Genomic DNA, 22,525 nt, shown 5'->3' on the forward strand with positions numbered 1-22,525 from the left:
ACACAATTATCTCTTTGGGGTGATTTTGTTTCCTGTGAAATACACACTGGAATGGGATTGTTAAATCACATGGTATTTTTATTTTTAATTATTTGAGAAACTTCCATACTGTTTTCCATAGAGACTATACCAGTTTATGTTTCTACCAACAGTGTATAAGGGCTTCTTTTTCTCCACATCCTGAGAGCCTTCATCTCTTGTCTTTTTGATAATGGATGCTGTAACACATGTGAAGTGATATTGTGGTTTTGATTTGCATTTCCTGAATGATTAATGATGCTGAATACCTCTTCATGTTCCTATTGTTCATCTGCATATCTTCTTTTGAAAAATGTCTACTTAGGTCACTTGAAAGGAAAAATTATGGTGAAATTAATATCCTGACTATACAGACTATAATCAATAACTACTATCAGTTATCATACTCCTTGGTATTTATCCAAAATAATAGAAAACCTACGCCCTGGCTATATGGCTTAGTTGGTTGGAGCATCACACAATACACCAAAAGGTCATGGGTTCAATCCCTGGTCAGAACACATATGGGAGGTGAAAGATCATTGCTTCTATCTCACATTGATGTCTCTTTCTCTCTCACTCCATAAACATATCCTTGAATGAGGATTAAAAAAGGAAGGGAGTGTGAAGGTGTGGAGGGAGGGAGGAAACTTATAACCACACCAAAGGCTGCATGAAGATGTTTATAGGAGCTTTATCCAAAATTGCCAAATCATGGAAACAACCAAGATACCCTTAAAGGAGGGAAATGAATAAACTGTGATATATACAGACAATGAAATATTATCTGGCAATAAAAAAGTGAGGTATCAAGCCATAAAAAGGCATGAAGGAAGCTCAAATGCATATTATTAAGTAAAAGAAGTCAGTCTGAAACTGCTAAATATTGCATGATTCCTCTATACAGTGTTCTGAAAAATGTAAAACTATGGAGACAGCAAAAGAATGAGTGGTTGCCAGGGTTTCACGGGAGAGAAGGTTAAATAGTTAAGCACAAAGAATTTTTAGGGCAGTGAAGCTATTCTGTATATACTACAATGAACACAGATATATGTATTTGTTAAAACCGATAGGATGTACAACATCAAGAGTAAACCCCAATGTAAACTATGGATTTGGGGTTATAATACACATTAGTTTAAGTTCAGTGACCATAAAAGATCTAACACTCTATCATTCTGGTGCAGGATGTTGACAGTGGAGAAGTCTGTATGTATGTGGGAACAAGGGGTATGGGGGTGTTTCTCTCTACCTTCTGATCAATTCTGCTGTGAACCTAAAACTTCTTTAAACAATAAAGTCTATTTTTTAAAAAGTAGCAGGGGAAGTAGGGTAAAACAAAGCATCTAAGGCAGGCCATGATACAATATCAAATGATGTACATGGGTATAGCTGGAATGTCGGGGGGGGGGGGGGGGGGGCGCGCGGGAATGTACAGAGCAGAATAAATATTTGATGAGCTAATAGAAGAGAACTTTTCAAAAATAATTTAAGATATTAAAACACAGATGAAAAGATCAGAGAATTCCTGAGAACAAATATTCTGAAAAATAAATATTGCTGGGGAAAAAAAAACAACAACAAAGTTAAAGAGAAAATTAAAAAGGACACTAAAGAAATAAAATTCTGCCCTGGCTGGTGTGGCTCAGTGGACTGACCACCAGCGTGTGAACCAAAAGGTTGCTGGTTAGATTCCTAGTCAGGGCACATGTCTAGGTTGCAGGTCAGGCCAGGTCTCCAGTAGGGGGAATGCAAGAGGCAACCACATATTGGTGTTTCCCTCCCCTCCCCTCCCCTCCCCTCTGTCTAAAATAAGTAAATAAAATTAAAAAAAAAAAAAAAAAAAGAAATTCTTCACACACATACCAAAAAACAAAGATGATTATATCATACTTTTCAGTGGAAACTATATAAGTGGAAAGACATGGAATAACAAAGTGCTGAGAGGAAACAAAGTGACACATGAATTATGTATCCAATGATAACACTCTTTCAAAAATTAAAGAAATAAGTGAGTCACATAAAATGGAGAAATAGATGCCTATTGGAGATATAGATTATATCTCCAAGAATAAGCCCCTCAGTGAAGCAACTCTCAGGAAAGACAAAAATCAACTTTTACGAATCTCTGGAATCTAACAAAACCATAAAGATAGGAGTCCTTACGACAACAAAAGAAAAATGCCTACTAACTTTCTAAAAAAGCACTGTAGACATTTTGCTTACCTGTCCATCACCTCCCCTACCCCAGCTCAACAGTGACCATATATAGGGACAGCAGATCAAGTTTCTGGTACAGCTTGCTGGTGCCAAAGAGAAAAACATGGACCGTATTCTTAAAAATTGCAGGTGTATGTTAAGAAGGCCTTCCCAGATGCCATCTTGGAAAAAAATTTAAATACATACACCCCAACCATCTGCCTGAAGCAAGAGAAAGTAGATGTGACAAACAGCAGAACATATTAAAAGCCTCAAAATAAGGAGACAAAGGAGGAAGATATTGTGGGGAATAATAGTTTTAAAGGGCTATCATATACACCAGGAAATACAGTGCTACATGCAAGCCCACGGCTGGATACATACTTAGAGAACTGAGAGGAGCATAAACTTGCAACTCTAGCTGATCCTTGGGCTCTACGCAGTCACAAGGTGAAGACTAAGACCACCTAGCTAATCTTTGTAGGAATAGCTCGGATAAGTGACAGTATGTAAACATTAAGACATTACATTTTTCCTTTTGACTACCAATGGCTCAGGGATTCGGTTAAGATCACCACTGACTACGAAGGTAAAATTTTGGTTACTATACATGAAAAGGATTACAGACTTTGCAAAATAGTTTGGAAAGTCACAAAACAGATGAATGCAGTCCTTAAGAGGTAACAACGGTAAACCCTGGAAAGGAGGAAAGACTCAGTGTACAGAGTTACCACATTGTAATATTCGAGTGTCCGGTTTTTAACAACAAAAACTGAGAAGACAGATACACAAGACATACAAAAAAACAGGAAAGTTAAATATGACCCATTAAAAGGGGAAAAAAAGTCAGCAAATCATCTGAGTAAGCCCAGACACAAAACTTAGGCTTGCAGAAAAGGATGCAGAGACTTCCAGAAGAATAGAGAGGAAGAGATAGAAGGAGTATGTGTCTGTAATAATGACAGGAAATTGCCCAGTTTTCATGAATTACAGATATCTACACAGTGAAGATCAATAATTTCAAATAGGATAAACTCAGAGATTCACAGAGACAAACTATAATCAAACTATAAAAGCCAAAAACAATGGGAGATATTGAAAAAAAGATGATGAAGAAAAAAAGAAATGGCTTGCCACATACAAGTAATCCCCAGTAAAATTAACAGCCAAATTCTAATCAAAACCACGGAATCCAGAAGGCGATAGAATGACATATCTTGAAAGAAGCTGTCAAGCAAGAAGTCTATACCCAGCAAACTATCAATCAAAATGGCATTTTCTAGGAAATCTTAGACATCCCTAGAAAACCAAAAATTGAGGAAGGCTGTGACCTAGGCCTGCCCTACTCTACAACAGTTTCCTCTATGTTTGTGGTATTGCATTCTTGTTTCTTATATGGTTTAGAAGACAAATACATAAAACATTATTATATACCTATGTTAATGAACACACATATATGAAGATAAAACTTACAGGATAAGGGAGAGGGATGAATCTAGAAGCAAATCTTATGTTTTCAAATTAAGTTACTGTCAATTCAAATGACATTGGTATAAATTTAGGATGTTGTCAATGCCAAGGTACTAAGAAAATAATTTTAAAATATAATCAGTACTTCATATCTGCAGGTTTTACATCCTCAAACTCATACGACTGTGGATGGGAAACAGTGTTTTTGATCCTCATTTGGGAATCCACCGTGGGTCCTGAAACCAATAACCTGTGATACAGAGAAACTACTCTATGTGGAAAATAAACATGGTACACTACAAAAAGATTAACCACAAAAGAATACAGTGTTGGAGAAAGTGAGCAACAAGAAATATATAAGACATATACAAAAGAAATAGTTAAATAGTAAAAGTCTTTCCTTATCAGCAATTACCTCAAATGTAAATGTATTAAATTCAATAGGTAAGAAATAACTGAACACAATAAATTTTTAAAAATTAATCCAATTACATACTATCTAGGAGAGATTCATTTCAGAATTAAATGAATCTCTTATAGACAGTATATAACCACACAATCAGGTTAAAAGTAAGAATATGCAAAAATATTCTAAGCAAATAATCAAAAGAGAGCTGAGTGCCTATGCTAATACCAGACAAAATAAAATTTAGGTCAAAACTTATGAGAGACAGAAATATAATACATTGGGTAAACATACATAGTACAAAAATTGACAGAAGTGAAAGGAGAAATAGTGTTATAATAATAGTTGGTGATTTTAATATACAACTTGCAATAAAACACAGAACATATAAGCAGAAGATCAATAAGGAAAAAGAATACTTCAACAACAATACAAACAACCTATACATAACAGGCATGTTTAGAACACTCCCCCAAGCAATACAATATAGACTTAGAGTCTTCTCAAGAACACATACAACACTGTCTAGGGTGCTAGGCTATAGATATGACTAAATAAATTTTAAAAGATTAAATCATAAAAGTGTCTTTTTTGAACATATAAATCAATAACAGAGGATAACTTAAAATTTTACAAATATGTAAAAATTAAACAACAAATAACAGGTCAAAGAAGAAATCACAAAAGAAATTAAAATACTTTCAGATAAATGAAAACAAGAACACTACATATAGATGAAAATATACAAGATGCAGCAAAAGCAGTGTTCAGAGGGAAATAGAGCTATAAACATCTACATTTCTAAAAAAGAAAGATCTTAATTCAACAACCTAAACCTACACCTAAAGGAATGAGAAAAAGAAGAGCAAACTAAACCTATAGGTGGCAAAAAGAGGGAAACAAAATAGAACAGAAATAATAAAAATAAAGACTAGATAAACAAGAGGGAATTCTTACTAGAAACTGGTTCTTTGAAAAGATCAATAATATTTATAAGCTTTTGCCCCAGATGGTGTGGCTCAATTGGCTGTAGTGTCATCTCATAAACCAACAGTCACAGGTTTAACTGCTGCTTATGGCAGGTGCCTAGGCTGCAGACTCAGTATCACATCAGGGCGCATGAAGAGGCCAACTGATGGACAATTCTCTCTCATGGATATTCTCTCTTTCATCTGTGTTTCTCTCCCTTTCTTTCTCCTACCCTTCCCCCATCCTTGGCTGAAGATTAAAATTTTTCTTTTTAAAAATCAGTAACCTTTTAGAAAGACTAAATAGAGAAAAGATGTAAATAACTATCATCACAAATAAAAGCAGAAACAAAAAAGCTGTAAGAGAATAGGATGAACAAAATTACATAACCTACATGAAATGGACAAATTTCTAGAAATGCACAAATTGCCAAAAGTGGCTCAAGAAGAAAACTGAAACTCTGAACAGACATATAACACATAAAGAGACTGAATCAGTTACCAAAAATCTCCCAACAATCAAGTCTAGAAACTGAATGGCTTCCCCAGTGAATTCTACAGCTATTTAAAGAAGAAGTAACACAAATCCTTCTCAAATCCTTCTAAAAATACACAAGGAAGAAAATACTTTCTAACTCAAAATCTATTAGGCCAGCATTTCTTTAGTACAAAAGTCAAAAACACCACAAGAACACTACAGACCAAGTTCCCTCATAAATATAGACACAAAAATCCTCAAAAAGACAAACTAGCAAACACACCAAATACACATTAAGTGGGATCTGTCCCAGAAATGCAAGAGTGATTCAACATTAGAAAAACCAATCAGTGTAACACAACACATTACTAGAAAGAAGGGAAAAAGAACCACATGACCATTTCAAATTACGAAAAGCATTTGACAAAACCTCATGAGACAACAAGGAGTCAAAACACATACTCATGGGGGGAAAAAAAAAACAAAAACAAACAAACAAAAAACCCCACACATAAAAACTAGGAATAGAAAGAAATTTTCTTAATATGCTGAAGGGAATTTGTTAAAAACGCATAGGTAACTTCCCCCCTAAAAGCAGAACAAAAGACAATAATGTCCCTTTTTACCACAGGTTTCAACAATATTGTATGTTCTACCCAGGGCAATTATGCAAGAAAGAAACTGCATCCAAATGATATCTCTATTCACAGAGGACATAATACTTTATATTTAGAAATATTCAATGAGCAAACAAAATACTAATAATATTGCAGGGTTCAAGATAACATACAAAAATTAAAGTTAAAGGATATGAAATCAACACAGAAAAGCAGTTATTTTTGTATACTAACAATTAAACTGAAAGGGAAATGAAGAAGGAAATTCTACTTACAGCAGCATCAGAAATAATAAAATATTTTTAAAAAACTTGAGATGAAAGACTTGTATATTGAAAACTAAAAAAACATTGCTGAAAGAAATGAAACTAGATACCAATATGTGGAAAGACATCCTGTGTTCATGGATTGGGAGACTTCTTGTTACTAAGATGTCAATGCTACCCAAAACCATCTATATAGATTTAACGAATCACCATCAAAATCCCAATTATTTCTTTGAAGCAAAACAAAATTCCATACAAAATTCTTATGAAATCTCAAGGAAGGGGCCCTTAAAAGCCAAAACAATCTTGAAAAAGAAGACGAAAGTTAGAAGTCTTGCACATCCTGATTTCAAAATGTCTTGGTGCTACCATAAAGACAATCATATAGAGGTCAATGAAACAGTCTAGAAAGAAACCCTCAAATATATGGTCAAATGAATTTTGACAAGGGTGTCGAGCTCACACACCAGGAAAAGAAAGGGCAGTATTTTTTTAAAAAACAGTGCTGAGGAAAATGGATATTCACATGGAAAACAATGAAGTTGGACCTTGATCTTACATAATTTACAAAAGTTAACTCAAAGGATAAAACACCTAAATGTAAGAGCTGAAACTCTTAGAAAAAAAATACAGGACAAGAGCTTTATGACAGTAAATGTGACAATGATTTCTTGGCTATGACACTAAAAGCATAGGGTACATTGGACTTCATCAAATTTAAAAAATTTGTGTATCAAAGGACACTCAACAGAGAGAAATGAGATAAAATATCTGTGCATTACATATCTGGTAAGAATGTAGTATCCGGAATATATTTCTTACAGCCCCACAGTAGAGACCAAAAAAACAAAAACATACAAATATACTAATAATAAATGGTCAAACTGAATTCTTCTCCAAAGAAAGTATGTAATTGACCACAAGCACATAAAAACATGTTCAACGGCATTAATCATCAGAAAAATGAATTTTCTAAAAAAATGTGATAGCATTTTGTAGCCATTAGGGTGGCTATTAATCACAAAAGAAAATGGAATACAAGTGTGAGAAAATCTCTGTAATCTTGGGTTAGGCAAAAAGTTCTTATATATGACACTGAAAACATCATCCATAAAAGAAAACAACAAAGAAAGATTAATTGGGCTTCATCCTTTTTTCCTCTGCAAGAGACACCGCTGGAGGAATAAAAAGGTAAGTCACAGACTGGGAAAAAATATTCGCAAATCACATATCAGGTCCTTAAAAAGTTAAATCACACTTACCATACAACCAAGCAATGCCACTCCTAGGTATTTATCCAAGTGAAAAGAAAGCCTATGTTCCTACAAAATTACGTACTCCAATGTTTATGGCAGCTTTATTCATAATCACCAATAACTACAAATATCCCAAATAGCTAGTTTAATATATTGTACCATGGTACATCTATGTAATGAAATACTATTTGACAAAAGGAATGGACAATTGGTATATGCCACAGTATTGATAAAGCTCAAATGCATAAACTACATATATATGGTATAATTACAGCTATGATACTTTCTGGAAAACTACTGAGACAAAGAACAGATCATGATTATTAGAGGTTGGAGAAAAAAGGACTGACTAGAGTCAGCAAAATAGAATTTGGGGGGTGACTGGTACATGCAAATTAAAACTTTTGATTTAATCCAACAGGGATCTTTTGCAGAAATTACTAAGATAATTCTCAAATAAGTATGGAAAAGAAAGAAACAATAGCCAAAATAATTTTTTTTAAAAGTCAGAAAATTCATATAATCTGATTCCTATAAAGATACAAACATATACAAATTAACATAAAAAAAACAAAAATGGAGTGTTTTACGTATTTATCCTATTTGTATTTTTCACTCCAACAAGCACTGTGAACATACTGCCCTGCCAGGTGGCTTGCTTGGTTGAAGCTTTGTCCTACACCAAAAGGCTGTAGGTTAGACCCCCAGTCCAGGCACATACCTAGGTTGCAGTTTCAATCCCCAGTAGGGGCACATAAGAGAGGCAACCTATTGGTGTCTGAGTCTCTGTCTGTGTTTCTCTCTGTGTCTCCCTCTCAAAAATCAATAAACATATCCTGGGTGAGGAGAAGGGGGATGAGGGGAGATGAGGAAGGCAAAGGGAAGGGGAAGGGAGGAGAAGTGGAGGAAAAGAGAAAAAAAGGAAAGAAAGAAAAGTGTTGTGAACATTCTACCTCATTTGTTTTAATTATTTCTTAATACATATGTGTCATAAGTGTATTTAAAACATGTTAGAGAAAATTTAGCTTTTGTCTAATTTTTTAAATATAAACAATGCTGTCACATATCTTTCCTCAATTACATAAACATATTTGCAACACAGGTTCCTTGTAATAAACATTTATAAAACATTCATGCAATTTTTGATTGCCAAATTTCCCTTTAAAAATTCTGTACCAATTTACACTTTTACCAGTATGTGATGTATTAGTTAAATATAAAAATATATTTTACATATTAAAACTAGTTCAATTTTTGTTTTGTACCAGTATAACTATAAGAGGTAAAACAAAATGGTTCATCCTTCCTGCTCTACCCTAACCCTCTTGCTTTAAAAATAAAGTTCACTGCCAGGATTTTGGATCATATACCAACATGTCTAATGATGGTTTCAGGATATTTGCAAATTTTTGAGAATCTCAATTTATGAATATTTTCCTTAAGTAAAATAATGTGGTGCAGCATGATTATTCTCTGCTCACCTTTTTAATTGAGTCTCTTATTTGGTGCATCCAACTTTGTCTTAGTAATTTTTACATTTTGCTCTGTGTACCCTCTCACAGCTTTAAAAGTATTTCCCTTGGTGGAAATGTTATAAATAAATGATGAGTTCCAATCTTTAACTTAACACTATACAATTCCTTAGTCTTCATTTTTGTTCTGATTGTAGCTTTTAAAGTCTTGTTTTTACTTATCATTTTTTCATAAGTATCCCTAACATTATTCTTATAGTACTAGCAATCTTATAATACATCCTTGGTCACATGCCCATCTATGCTATTTTTATATCTCATCTTCCTTAACCTGGCATTACTCTATAACCGTTAGCTTTTGCTTTTGTTCTTCTTTAACTAAGAACACTCAACATTCATTAAATAAGTATCCACTGACACAGTTTACATGCTAGGCAGTTTGGTAATTTCCATCTTCAAGAATGAAAATATTATTATTTCTGATTATCTTGGTTTTATAATGTACTTTACATAAAAGAACACCACCACCACCACCATCCTCTGTCTGCCTACTTTCCCTGAAGATTTCTCCAATAACCAAGGTACATATTACATTATTTCATAATCACCAATGTTGTCTTCTAAGCTGACCTGATTATTTCTTCTGTGTCCCTCACTTTTTTTTTCCTCTAATCCTTCTCACGCTCAAAATAAAATGCAGTAAGAGTTGTTTTCCTTTTGTCAAGCTTCTGAGGGCTAAAAATGGAAACAAAACTAGTAAATTAGCAGGCGGAAAATCAGTAAGGATACAGGTGTACTCAAAACACTTCAATCAACTGGATATCATTGATGGCTATGGACTACATCATCCAACAACGGCAGAATTCACATTCTCTTCAAGCTCAGATGGAAAATTCATCAAGATAGATGGCTTTCTGGGCCATAAAATATGCCTTAGCAAATTTGAAAAAACAGAAATCATACAAGGTACATGTAATCTCTAAGGCTAGAATAAAACTGAACTAGAAAGTTATTAATAGAAAGCTGGAAAATCCCACAATACATGGAGATTATAAACATACTTCTACATAATACATAAACCAAAAATGAAATCTCAGAAATTTTTAAATATTTCAACTAAATGAACATGAAAATGCAACAAAATGTATAAAAATTTATAGAATGCAGTAAAAGCAGTCCTTAAAGAGAAATTTACAGCATTCAATGCATATATGAGAAAAGAAATAAAGCTAAAACTCAAGTCATCTAAGCTTCCATCTTGTGAAACTAGAAAAAGAGCAAATTCAATCAAAAGTAATCAGAACAAAAGAAATCAAAGAAGTAGGGAACCCAATAGCTGGGCTATGGACTGGTATTTCTCTGGACCTCTTAGGAACCTGGCCACACAGCAGGAGGTGAGCTCAAATGTAATTTGCCTGAATCATCCCAAAACCACCCCCACCCCCATCCATGGAAAAATTGTCTTTCAGGAATCTGGTCCCTGGTGTCAAGGCTGGGGACCACTGCTCTACCATGTGTTCCAGAAGACAAAAGAATACTTCTGAACTCATTCTATAAGGACAATGTTAACCTAAGGACAAAATCAGGCAAAAAAGCATTACAAGAAAACTACAGACCAATGTCTCTAATGAACACAGATGTAAAAATCCTCAAAAAGATTATCAGTAAGTCAAAATTTAAAATGTATTGAAAAAATTATGAGGACACCAAAAAAGGAATTTATTAAAAATTGTGAATTTATTCTTACATGTTTAAATTTTAATCACCTTCAAAGTACTCTCCATGTGATGCAATAACACCTATCAAGACTTTTTTCCACTGCTCAAAACAATTTTTGAACTCATTGATTTTGACGCCTTTTAATGCTTTTGCCGTTTTTTGTTTCACCTCTTCTACATCAGCAAAACATTTCCCTTCGAGGACTTTTTTCACCCAGGAAAACAAAAAAATAGTTGCTCAAGATGAGATCTGGTGAAAAGGTAGGGTGAGGCAGGGGGTAGTCATGCTGTTTTTGTTCAAAAACTGCTCAACACTCAGCTGAGGGTATGTGCTCATAAATCACCCATCATGAAACTGGGCAAACACATTGAAATTCTTCCAAAAAATTCACTGAAGCCCAATGCAGCCTCTCACAACAGTGCCAGCTGGTACACTAATACAGGTGGGCTCTTAGAACACTCACCTAATGGGGAAAGCCTTTGCTACAAGGGGCTCACCCTCCAGAAGATAATCTGTTTTTTTTGGAGGTCCCCCCTCATACATCATAACCATCTGGGGCTTATCCTAGGTATGTAAGGTTGGTTGAAATTTGAAAATCAAATAATGTAACCCATCACATTAAGAGACAAAAAAGAAAAATCACATGGTCTTATCAACAGATGCAGGAAGAGCATTTGACAAAATCCAACACCCATACATGATTAAAAGTAAAACAAAACAACTTTCATCAAACTAAAACAGATGAGAACTTCCTCAACTTGATAAAAGGAAAAAATATGTATATACACACAAAAATCCTATACTAGCAATATACATAATGGTGAGAAAATAGAAGCTTTCTCTCTAAGATCAGAAACAATGCAAGAATGTCTCTTCTCACAATTCCTTTTCAACACAGTACTGGAAGTCCAGGCTAATGTAATAGACAGGAAAATGGAATTAAAAATACACAGACTAGGAAGGGGGAAAAAACATCACTTTTTCCTGGTATGCAAATTACTTGACTGTCTACATAGAATATCTGAAAGAACAGACAAACAAAACCCACCTGGAACTAACAAGCAATTGTAGTAAGGTTGTAGACTATAAAGTTAATATATAAAAATCAGTAACTTTCATATATACAGGCAATGAACAAGTAAAATGTCAAATATAAACACATTAGCATTTATATTAGTGCTACCCCCAAACAAATACTTACATACAAATCCTACAAAATATGGAGAATACACTATGTAAGGAAAACTACAAAACTCTGATGAAAGAAATCTAGTAACTAAATAAATGGAGAGCTTCTTTATCCATGTTCATGGATAGGAAGACTCAATAGTATCAAAATGGCAGTCCTTCCCAACTTGATTTATAGATCCAACACAATCCAAATCAAATTTGAGCAAGATATTTTGTGTATATCACAAGTGTTTATATAAAAGGCAAAGACGCAGAATATCCAACGTAATATTAAAGGAGAAGCACAAAGTTTAAAAACTGATACTACTCAACTTCAAAACTTACTATAAAGCTATAATAACCAAACAGTGTGATATTGGCAAAAGAACAGACAAACAGATCAGAGGAACAAGTAAGAGTCCAGAAACAGACCCACACAAATACATTCAACTGATCTTTGACAAAGGAGCAAAGGTGACACAATGGAGAAAAGATAGTCTCTTCAACATACGGAGCTGAAACTGAACATCCACATGCAAAAAATAAATAAACCTAGATATATCAATAGATCTTACACTGTTTACAAAATGAACTCAAAATGAATGAAAGATCTAATGTAGCCTTGCCTGGTGTGGCTCAGTGGAATGAGTGCCAGCCTGTGAACCAAAGGGTCGCAGGCTCGATTCCTAGTCAGGGCACATGCCTGGGTTGCAGGCAGGGTCCTCAGTTGGGGGTGTGCAAGAGGCAACCTATCGATGTTCCTCTTGCATATCAATGTTTCTCTCCCTCTTTCTCCCCCACTTCTCCTTAATAAAATTAATTAAATCTTTAAAAATAAAAGACCTAAATGTAAACACAAAAGAATAAAACTCTGAAAAGGTAACGGAAGAAAATCTAGATGACCTTGGACCTGGTGCTTACTTTTTAGACACAAGAGTAAAGTAAAGGCACAAGCAATGAAAAAATAGCTGGTAAACTGGACTTCACTACAATTAACAACTTCAGCTAGGCAAAGACACTGTCAAGGGAATGAGGTGACAAGTCACAGATTGGGAAATAATATTTATAAAAACATTTTTTGTCTTTCTAACATGTAAAGTACTACTGAAAATATATGAAGAATGCTTAAAACTCATCGATAAGAAAACAAACAACCTGCTTAAAATATGGGCTAAAGGCCTGAATCAACACCTCACTAACGATGATATACAAATGGCAGATAAGCATATGAAAAAATACTCAATATCATATCATTAGTGAATTGCAAATTAAAAAAACAACAATACCTCTATACACCTATTAGAATTATGAAAATCCAGAATACTAAGAAAACCAAATAATGTTGAGGATGCAAAGCAACAGGAACTCTATTACATTACTGGTGGGAATGCAAAATGGTACGGGAACTTTGGAAGACAGTCTGGCAATGTTTTGCAAAACTAAGGAAACTCTTAACATATAATCCAGCAATCCACTCCTTAGTATTTACCCAAAGGAAATGAAAACTTATGTCCAATAAAAAAATTCATAGAAACACTTATAGTAGTAGTAGCTTTGTTCATAATTGCCAAAACTTGAAAGCATCCAAGATGTACTTTAGTACATGAACGAATAAACAAACTGTGGTATATATGACAATAAAGTATTTCTCAGCACTAAAAAGAAATGAGCTATCAAGCAATAAAAAGAGATGCAGGATGTTCAAATGCATATTACTAAAGACGCCAATCTGAAACAGCTACATTCTATATGATTTCAACAACATGGCATTCTGGAAAAAGCAAAACTATAAACACAGTAAGAGTAAAAAAAGATTAGCAATTGTCATGGGTTAGGGGCTAGGAAGGATAAGATGAATACATGGAGCACAAAAAATTTTTAAGGCAGTGAAACTTTTCTGTATGGTGCTATAATGATAAACGCATGTCATTTGTACATTACCAAAACCTATAGAATGTTACAACACCAAAAGTGAACCCTAATGTAAACTCTGGACTTCGGGTGTTTACAACATGCCAGTGAAGGTTTATCAGCTGAACAGATGTACTACGCTGGTATATGACGTTCATAGTGGGGATGGCTGCATGTGTGTGGGGTAAGGAAATATGGAAGTCTCCATATCATGTGTTCAATTTTGCTGTGATCCTAAAACTATCTTAAACATTCAGTCTTCAAAAAAAAACAATTTATCAACAGATCAACATTTTCAGCAGATGATAATTTATTCTTGACTTATTTTTCCCTAGACAATTTTATGATTTCATGTAGATTGAAGCATGAGTGTGCAAGAGTGCATGTGTAAACAAAGAAACAGAAGCACAATGCCCTCCCTGTCTGCTTAAACATGCAGTACCCCCATCTGTTTATCATGTATTCTGCCACAAATGAGAGGGGGGAAAAATAAAATGCAGAATTAACTAGTAGTCTGCTCATTTCCTAGCACAACATCCTGTTTTATAAATTCTTATTAACTGAATCAAAAACAAGGGGTTAAATACCAGTATCTGAAGCATAGTTTATTTCCAATTACATGCAGTTTCACTTGTGAAGTACAAGGTCCTATTCTTTAATCAGACAAATCCACTCTTTAAGTAGACATATAATATAACCTCATTAATTCAGGCCCCTCTCTGTATCATTTCTAAATATCACATGAGTTATCTTAAAGAATCTCTTAGCTGTGAATATACACACATGCACAGGTAGATGACTGAGGTACCACATGATTTGCTAAGCAAAGCAACTATTAAAATGACAATGGCATTACTTTTAAAACTGCTTTTTTTAAACTGCTTTTCAATAATTTCAGTAAGTACTACTCTGTAACTACATTAAACTAATATACTCATTTATTATTTTCACTAGAATTATAATTCTGTTACCAATGTTATGATATCAAATTAAGCATAGTAAGAGAAAATATTTGTCTAATATAACACACACGAATATACATCCTTTATACTATACAAAATTTAAGTAGCATTGTATCAAGAAAGCAAAGTTCCAAACACTATTCCTATTAAAATTTAGCTTATAGCCCTGGCTGGTGTGGCTCACTGGATTGAGTGCCGGACTGTAAACCAAAGGGTTGCTGGTTGGATTCCTAGTCAGGGCACATGCCTGGGTTGCGGGCCAGGTCCCCAGTAGAGAGTGTGGGACAGGCAACCATGCATTGATGTTTCGCTCCCTCTCTTTCTCGACCCTTCACCTCTCTCTAAAAATAAATAAAATCTTTTTTAAAAATTAGCTTATATATGAGAAAGATTTTCTAGCTCTTTTAGTGAATAAAAAGAATGCCCAAGTAGAGTTAGATCCTCCAAGTTATATAGCAATTCACATTACAAAATGGCCCAAATAATAAATGGGCAACATTAAGAAACAAGAAATAGAAGTAGTAAACTTTTGAAACATTAATCTAGAAAATCTCAAATATTAAATACACAAGAAGATAATTTATGCAAAAACTGAATTACATGTTCAATGGGACAAAAATTATAATTTCACCGAAAACATAGGTTGCTTGTTATTTTGATCTTTCTCTTCTAATAACATATTATAAAAAGCTATCCTTCTTAAAACTTTTGGGGTAATATGACCTCAAAATCAAAATGATATATATCAGAGTGGTTTAGGAGTTTGGGTCTAAAGCCACACTGTCTAGGCTCTTAGAACAGATATGTTTTCTAACGCTGTAACACACCATGCCTCAGTATTCCCATCCCTCAAAAAGTAGTAATAGAGGAAGAACCATATTTAATATGATTGTTAAGAGGAGTAATTGGGAGAATGTAACTTTTTAGTAAATATTAACTCCTAGCCTACTGCTGGAAGGAATAGATAAAAACATAAAATAATGTCAGCTCTACAAAGGCAAGTATTTGTCTTTTCATAGCTATATTATTAATGCCTAAAACCTAATAGGCATACTGTGTTGAATTAACAAAGTATGTGCATATAAATACATAAAAGCAGAGGATACAAAATCCAAAGTCGAGTTAATAAACTGACCAAAGTTTGTAGCTTTTCTGTTTAAAAGAAAACCAAAAACTGTTGAGGGTTGCATTCTCACTGGTCATGACTCATTTAGCAGTGACACTTAAAGCTGGTGATGGGGGAAAGATGGAAGCTAAGCAGTCATTAGGAGGTGAGTTGAAGGAGTAGCATTTATTAAAATGGAGGAGAGTTAAATCTGGAAAAACCCCCATAAATGATCTTATACACACATGCAATCCCACAACACAGATGAATGTCCCTGGACTTAAAGAAAATGACAAGCCAAAATAAGACTCTCTCTTGAAGAAAGCTATCAGTTTTTTGGTATTGATCAATCTTTCCTCCAAACTTTACACATTAACCTCTGAAAACTCCATGATAAACGCATTCTAGCTTTCCCCCAAAATTCTGCCTCCATATCATCTTCATATCTGGTCACATTTTACATTCAGTACTATCCTAATTTTATCATAAACTCCATCACGAAATGGCACCTAGAACCTAAATGCTCTCCAGAATCTCATCTTCCACATTAATACCTCTTTCATTGCTCTACTCTAATTCCAAAGTGCTTGTTATTTCCTGTACAAAACCAACTCTCTTCTGCTTCTGTGATGTTGTACATACTACCTTATGGCCCATACGCCCCTCTTCCTGAAACAACTGGAAAGCTCCAACCTTCCTGAAATCTAGGCAGAGTTAGGTCTCACATTTACACTCATTTGAGTGGTACAGACTACTCAAAGTATTTTTGCAAAATATTGTGTAGGTGCATATAATATTGTTTCATGAATAGTAGTGTTACAAATTTCATTCAGTTACCTTTTATGATTCAACTTCATGTTGACTTTTTAAAATAAACTTTATTTTTTAAAGCAGTTTTAAATTCACAGCAATTGTCACATATTTCCAGTGATTAATTCACATTTCTAAGCTCTTCAAGAGACTGTATGATCTTTTAGGAAAAACTGTCTTCCCATTCTGTTCCTATGGAATTGTCTACTACCTGGTCGAATAATTACCAAGTGTAAACATAAAGACATATGTTGCCATTAACATTAATAGAGAGTTTTTAATACTATTGTGCATGGAATCTTTTCCTCATAATTTCTAACTACAAAAAGTAAATTATGTGATTTACCTTTTAATTTAACTGAAATTTCTCACTTCTGGAAATCTGTAAAATGCTAAGGCTACAAAGGAAGTCAGATTAGGGCCCTGGCTGGCATAGCTCAGTGGATTGAACTCGGGCTGTGAACCAAAGTGTCTCATGTTCAATTCCCAGTTAGGGTACATGCCTGGGTTGCAGGCCATGACCCCCAGCAACCGCACATTGATGTTTCTCTCTCTCTCTATCTCCCTACCTTCCCTCTCTAAAAATAAATAAATAAAATCTTAAAAAAAAAAAAAAAAAGAAGAAGTCAGATAACAGTAGGATCTACCCCTGGTTCCTCTCTGGTGAAGAATATTCACTCCTGGCCAAAGTAATATACACTGTGTATAAGTGTCCACCTAAGTACTATTGTGAAGAAGGGAGAAAAACCTAAGAGAATCCGAACTAGAGCTTTGATGACAGAACAGAATAAGTAGTCAGATGCGAAATAACAAATCTAACAAACAGGAACAAAATCATAATCACAAAGTAGAACCAAGAGGAAAGTGAATATAAAGTATTGTATCAAGACCAGAACAGGTTGGAAAACAATAATTAAAGTTCAAAGACTACAGGAATGTAATACGTGGACCTGTGGCAGAGTCAAGACATTCATTTATATCTCTATTACTAATCCAACTAAATTAAACATTTGAAAAGAATTACAGACATAATTCATTAACATTTTAAGAGAAAAGCTTAAATTTAAATAAATTAATTTAAATTTAAAGCCCTAAAAACTATTCTTATACTATATTAGATAATACAACTCATTGATCACAAATGTTATTGATTGGCCTGCACTAAATTTAAAGTGTTTAAAATGCCAAAAAGTAAAAATGAACCCCAAAGAAATTAAGTTGTCTATATTAAATCACCCTACACTAAATATTTGAAAGAATACTTGCAAATAGAAAACTGACAAAATTACAGTTTTTCCAATATTCAAATACCACCACCACTTAACTTCTCCCAGCTGATCACTATACCCTTTGAGATATTTTCCTAATGAACATACCTATTTACACAAATAAGAACTGTCTAAGAGCTTCATAAAGAAATATATGTCACCAGTTTAATGACTGCACAGAAGGAACCATATTCCAAATATGCCCTTTGCCTAAAGCAAATAAACATGTTAAAGAGTTTCTGAAAAAAATTTAAACTTATGGGAGAATGTCCTTTAAAAAAACACCTTATCAATAATAAAGTTTGTATAGTCCAACAATTTTCATATAACAATTATTTCAACTATTACCTTACCACAATCCTAGAAAAAATTATGAAATTTAACAAAAACACAGAGGGTGAATTTTCTTAATCTGATGAAGAAAACATCACTGAAGGCCAACTTTTTTTCCCAATATCCCTTAAAATATGTGTGAATATATTAATCCATTAATTAAAGCTTTCCAGAAACAAAAATTAACATTTCCCCATGATTTATGGCTGAAGTTTTATCTTTTCATAGAATCACTATCGCCATCTTTTATTAACTGTTTGTTAAATATTTATTTGCAAAACTGGATCTGTACTACTAATTCTAATTTTGAAAAAGAACAGCATTAAAAACCTTTCTCAGTGCATTGTGCACATTTCTGTTCCCTTAATTAGGGATAAATCTGTAGTCCCCAAGAGATATTCTGAAATATCTTAACGCAAACTTAAAAAGCCAAAACCATCTTCTTTTGGTGCCATTTCATACCTCCACTGGTACTTAAAATCTTATTTTTTTGTCCTTAAATTTTATTTATTTTTTTCATTTTAATCATTGTTCAAGTACAGTTTTCTCCCTTTTACTCCCATTCCAGCCCACCCACCCAACCTTCCCCACTTCCCTCCCATTACCACCCTCCCCCTAGTTTTTGTCCATGTATCCTTTAAATTTGTTCCTGTAAACCCTTCCCATTCTCCTCTGAAATTCCCTCTTCTCCCCCTCTGGTCACTGTCAGACTGTCCTCTATTTCAGTGTCTTTGGTTATATTTTGCTTGTTTCTTTGCTTTGTTGTTTAGGTTCCTGTTAAAGGTGAGATCATATGGTATTTGTCTTTCACTACCTGGCTTGTTTCACTTAGCATAATGCTTTCCAGCTCCATCCATGCTGTTACAAAGGGTAGGAGCTCCTTCTTTCTTTCTGCTGCATAGAATTCCATTGTGTAAATGTACCATAGTTTTTTGATCCATTCATTTACTGGTGGGCATCTAGGTTGCTTCCAGCATCTAGCTATTGTAAATTGTGCTGCTATGAACATCGGGGTGCAAAGGTTCTTTTGCATTGGTGTTTTAGTGTTCTTAGGATAGAGTCCGAGCAGCGGAATCACAGGGTCAAAAGGCAGATCCATTTCTAGTTTTCTGAGGAAGTTCCATACTGCTTTCCACAGCGGTTGTACCAGTCTGCAGTCCCACCAACAGTGCACTAGGGTCCCCTTTTCTCCACAACCTCTCCAACACTTGTTTGTTTATGATGGCCATTCTGACTGGTGTGAAGTGGTATCTCATTGTGGTTTTAATTTGCATCTCTCTGACAGCTAGAGATATTGAACATTGTTTCATGTGTCTTTGGATCTTCTGTATGTCCTACTTGGAGAAGTGTCTGTTCAAGTCCTTTGCCCATTTTTTAATTGAGTTGCTTGTTGTTCTTAGAGTGAAGTCGTGTAAATTCTTTATATATTTTGAAGATTAAACCCTTGTCTGAGGTATCATTGGCAAATATGTTTTCCCATACAGTTGGTTCTCTTTTTATTTTGATACTGTTTTCTTTAGCTATGCAAAAGCTTTTTATTTTGATGAGGTCCCATTTGTTTATTCTTTCCTTTATGTCCCTTGCTCTAGGAGAGGTACTTAAAATCTAATCATAAATGCAAGACAATGTTAGACATGTTTGTATGCAAAAATGTTTTAGATTATAAGAGCCTGCTCTTAAGGAACTTAACAATCAGTAAGACAGAAAAAAATACAGAATCCATGATAGGTAGACTTTTAAGTTTCTTGATATAAAGAATATGTGTCTATTAAGTTTGATGGAGCTGTGCATAAACAAATTTTATAGGACCATGCTCAGAAAGATATAGGTTCTTAATAAATCCTTATGACTAAACTTCAAAGAATGTGGCCAAACCACATTCTTACAAAGAGCAAATTAGTACAAAGAGCAAATTAATTACAAAGAGCAAAATAGTAATACAGTGGTGCTTCGTTACTCCCTCGTTAATTCATTCTGGAACTCATGAGAGTACCAAAACTCATGAGTACCAACAATGCCGCATTTTCTCCTGTGGCATGGTAACTGACTCATACAAGTTCTAGCAAATGCACCGAGTCCTAAAACATTTTTTTCTTGTCAAAATGCAATGAGCACAGGATTTGAACAAGTTGGAAAGCCAAAAAGTGCTGAGGTATGATTGTATTATATTGGAGAAAGCCACAGACCTCCCCTAATGAAGAAATCATAGTTAACACCAATAATTAGTCCTCCTGGTATGGACAGTATAACTTCAGTTCTGTGGTATTCTTGCCAAAAACAAAAATCTGAATATAATCACAAGGATAATTACATAAACCCAAACAGAAGGACATTCTACAAAATAACTGGCCAGAATTCTTCAAAAGTGTCAAGGGCATGAAAGACTGAGAAAAAACTGAGGAACTCTGCCTGGTTAGAAGAAAGACATGACAACTAAATGTAATGTGTAATTCTAGAATGAATCCTGGATCAGAAAATGGACATCACTGGGACAACTGATAAAATTTAGTAAGGTCTGAATCTTAGTTAATAGTATAGTATGAGTTTTGTTAATTGTGCAAGTGTAATGGCCAAGGTATAAGGGTGGAGCAGAGTGTTTACTCATGACAATGAGGGAAGGTATTTGTTTCCTTAAATGATATATGGCCATGTGGCAATGATGCAGTTTACAATTCATAAGGCACACCAACTTAGAAATGTCATTCTTAATATTTTTTTTACTTTAAGAGAGTCTTCTATCAAACTCTGAACACCCAAATATTAGACACAATTTTTTATATTACACTGTTTCAATTTTGGATCATTTAAATTGTATAGCCCATGATCACACCACAGCAATGTGCTGATCAATAAACCATGAGTCCCAAAGAATGTTAACTTAGTAATTTCAGGCTAGGTCAATATAATTTGGTGTTATAATATGAAACTGTAGTTTATACACTTGTATATTTACTGTTAAATAAAAACTATGTTCCATAATTAGAAGAAAATTAACTTGAAGAGAATAAAACTTTAGCAGAGACTGCAAAATGGCCTAGAATATTCCAATAGAAGGCTTTTCAGAATCCACTGGCTGTGAAATGGGGGCTGGAGCAGAAAGTTATGTGAAGTGTATATATAAGTCTCAGAACAATTATAACCACACTGTTCCATGACTGCTCACTGGAACACCATACTTGCCAGCTGCCCCAGGCAATCATCTTGATTAAATATACTCCAGAGATGTCCCTGATCAGGTTTCTCCTCTTTATGTCTCCAGTGTTTCCCAATGCCATACTCCCTAGCTTCAATAGTAGTAATTCAGGGAATTAGTGAAAGTGCAAACACTATTGTAGTAAATACAAAATTGTAGGATATTATCATTGTTGCAGCTTAATATAGTTTCACATAATGATCTGGTTTAATGCAGAGTATTATATTTAATTACCAGTTTGCTAGAGTCATTTCTTATGTCTCAGTTCTTACAAACATGCAGCATTTCTGTCACGTGCTCTTTTTAAACATTAGATACTCTAGAGACAACAACAAAAACTCAACTAAAACCTGTACAGTATAAGTGATTCCATGTATTAAGTGTCTGGGACAACTAATGTTTTGCATTAATTCCCAAAACACTTAACTATATGAATGGCAAACCTAAATTATATTCAAGTCTCCCTTGATTTCACTGCTCAGGGCTATATTTTTTATCTCCCCAACCACAAAAGGTCTATAAGGCATATTCTTATGAGAGCTACGTTTCACTTGAGAGAATCTGGTGAAAAGGCTAAACATATAAAGGTGAGGTTTTCTGGTACATAACTCACTACCTTTCTTCTACTACTCCAACCCCATGCTCTATTATACGTAAAATGGTAAGTTTCATTGTCTTCATCAGCCCCAATTGCCAGTGTTCACACTTTTCTATACCTCCAGTTCACCTAAACCCACCTCCATTCCTCTTCTTCCATTTCTATAACCTCTTAACATTTCAAATGTATCAGTCACAGAACTAAGTGATAAATTTTTTCTTCCAAAGTTTCACAAAATATTACTACCCATGCCATACATGGCACCTATTCACAAAATGCCTTGTTTTATATTTCTACCTATTTTGA

At 34.3% G+C, this 22,525-nt stretch overlaps 1 protein-coding gene across 2 annotated transcripts in view; it reads right to left on the minus strand.

Moving 5' to 3' along the window:
* STAG1 (stromal antigen 1) overlaps positions 1-22,525 on the minus strand; it is a 381,447-nt gene that overhangs the window by 278,162 nt on the left and 80,760 nt on the right. The window lies entirely within an intron of this gene.

The sequence above is a fragment of the Phyllostomus discolor genome, chromosome 7 (assembly GCF_004126475.2).
Source record: "Phyllostomus discolor isolate MPI-MPIP mPhyDis1 chromosome 7, mPhyDis1.pri.v3, whole genome shotgun sequence".
In the NCBI taxonomy this organism is placed as follows: Eukaryota; Metazoa; Chordata; class Mammalia; order Chiroptera; family Phyllostomidae; genus Phyllostomus; species Phyllostomus discolor.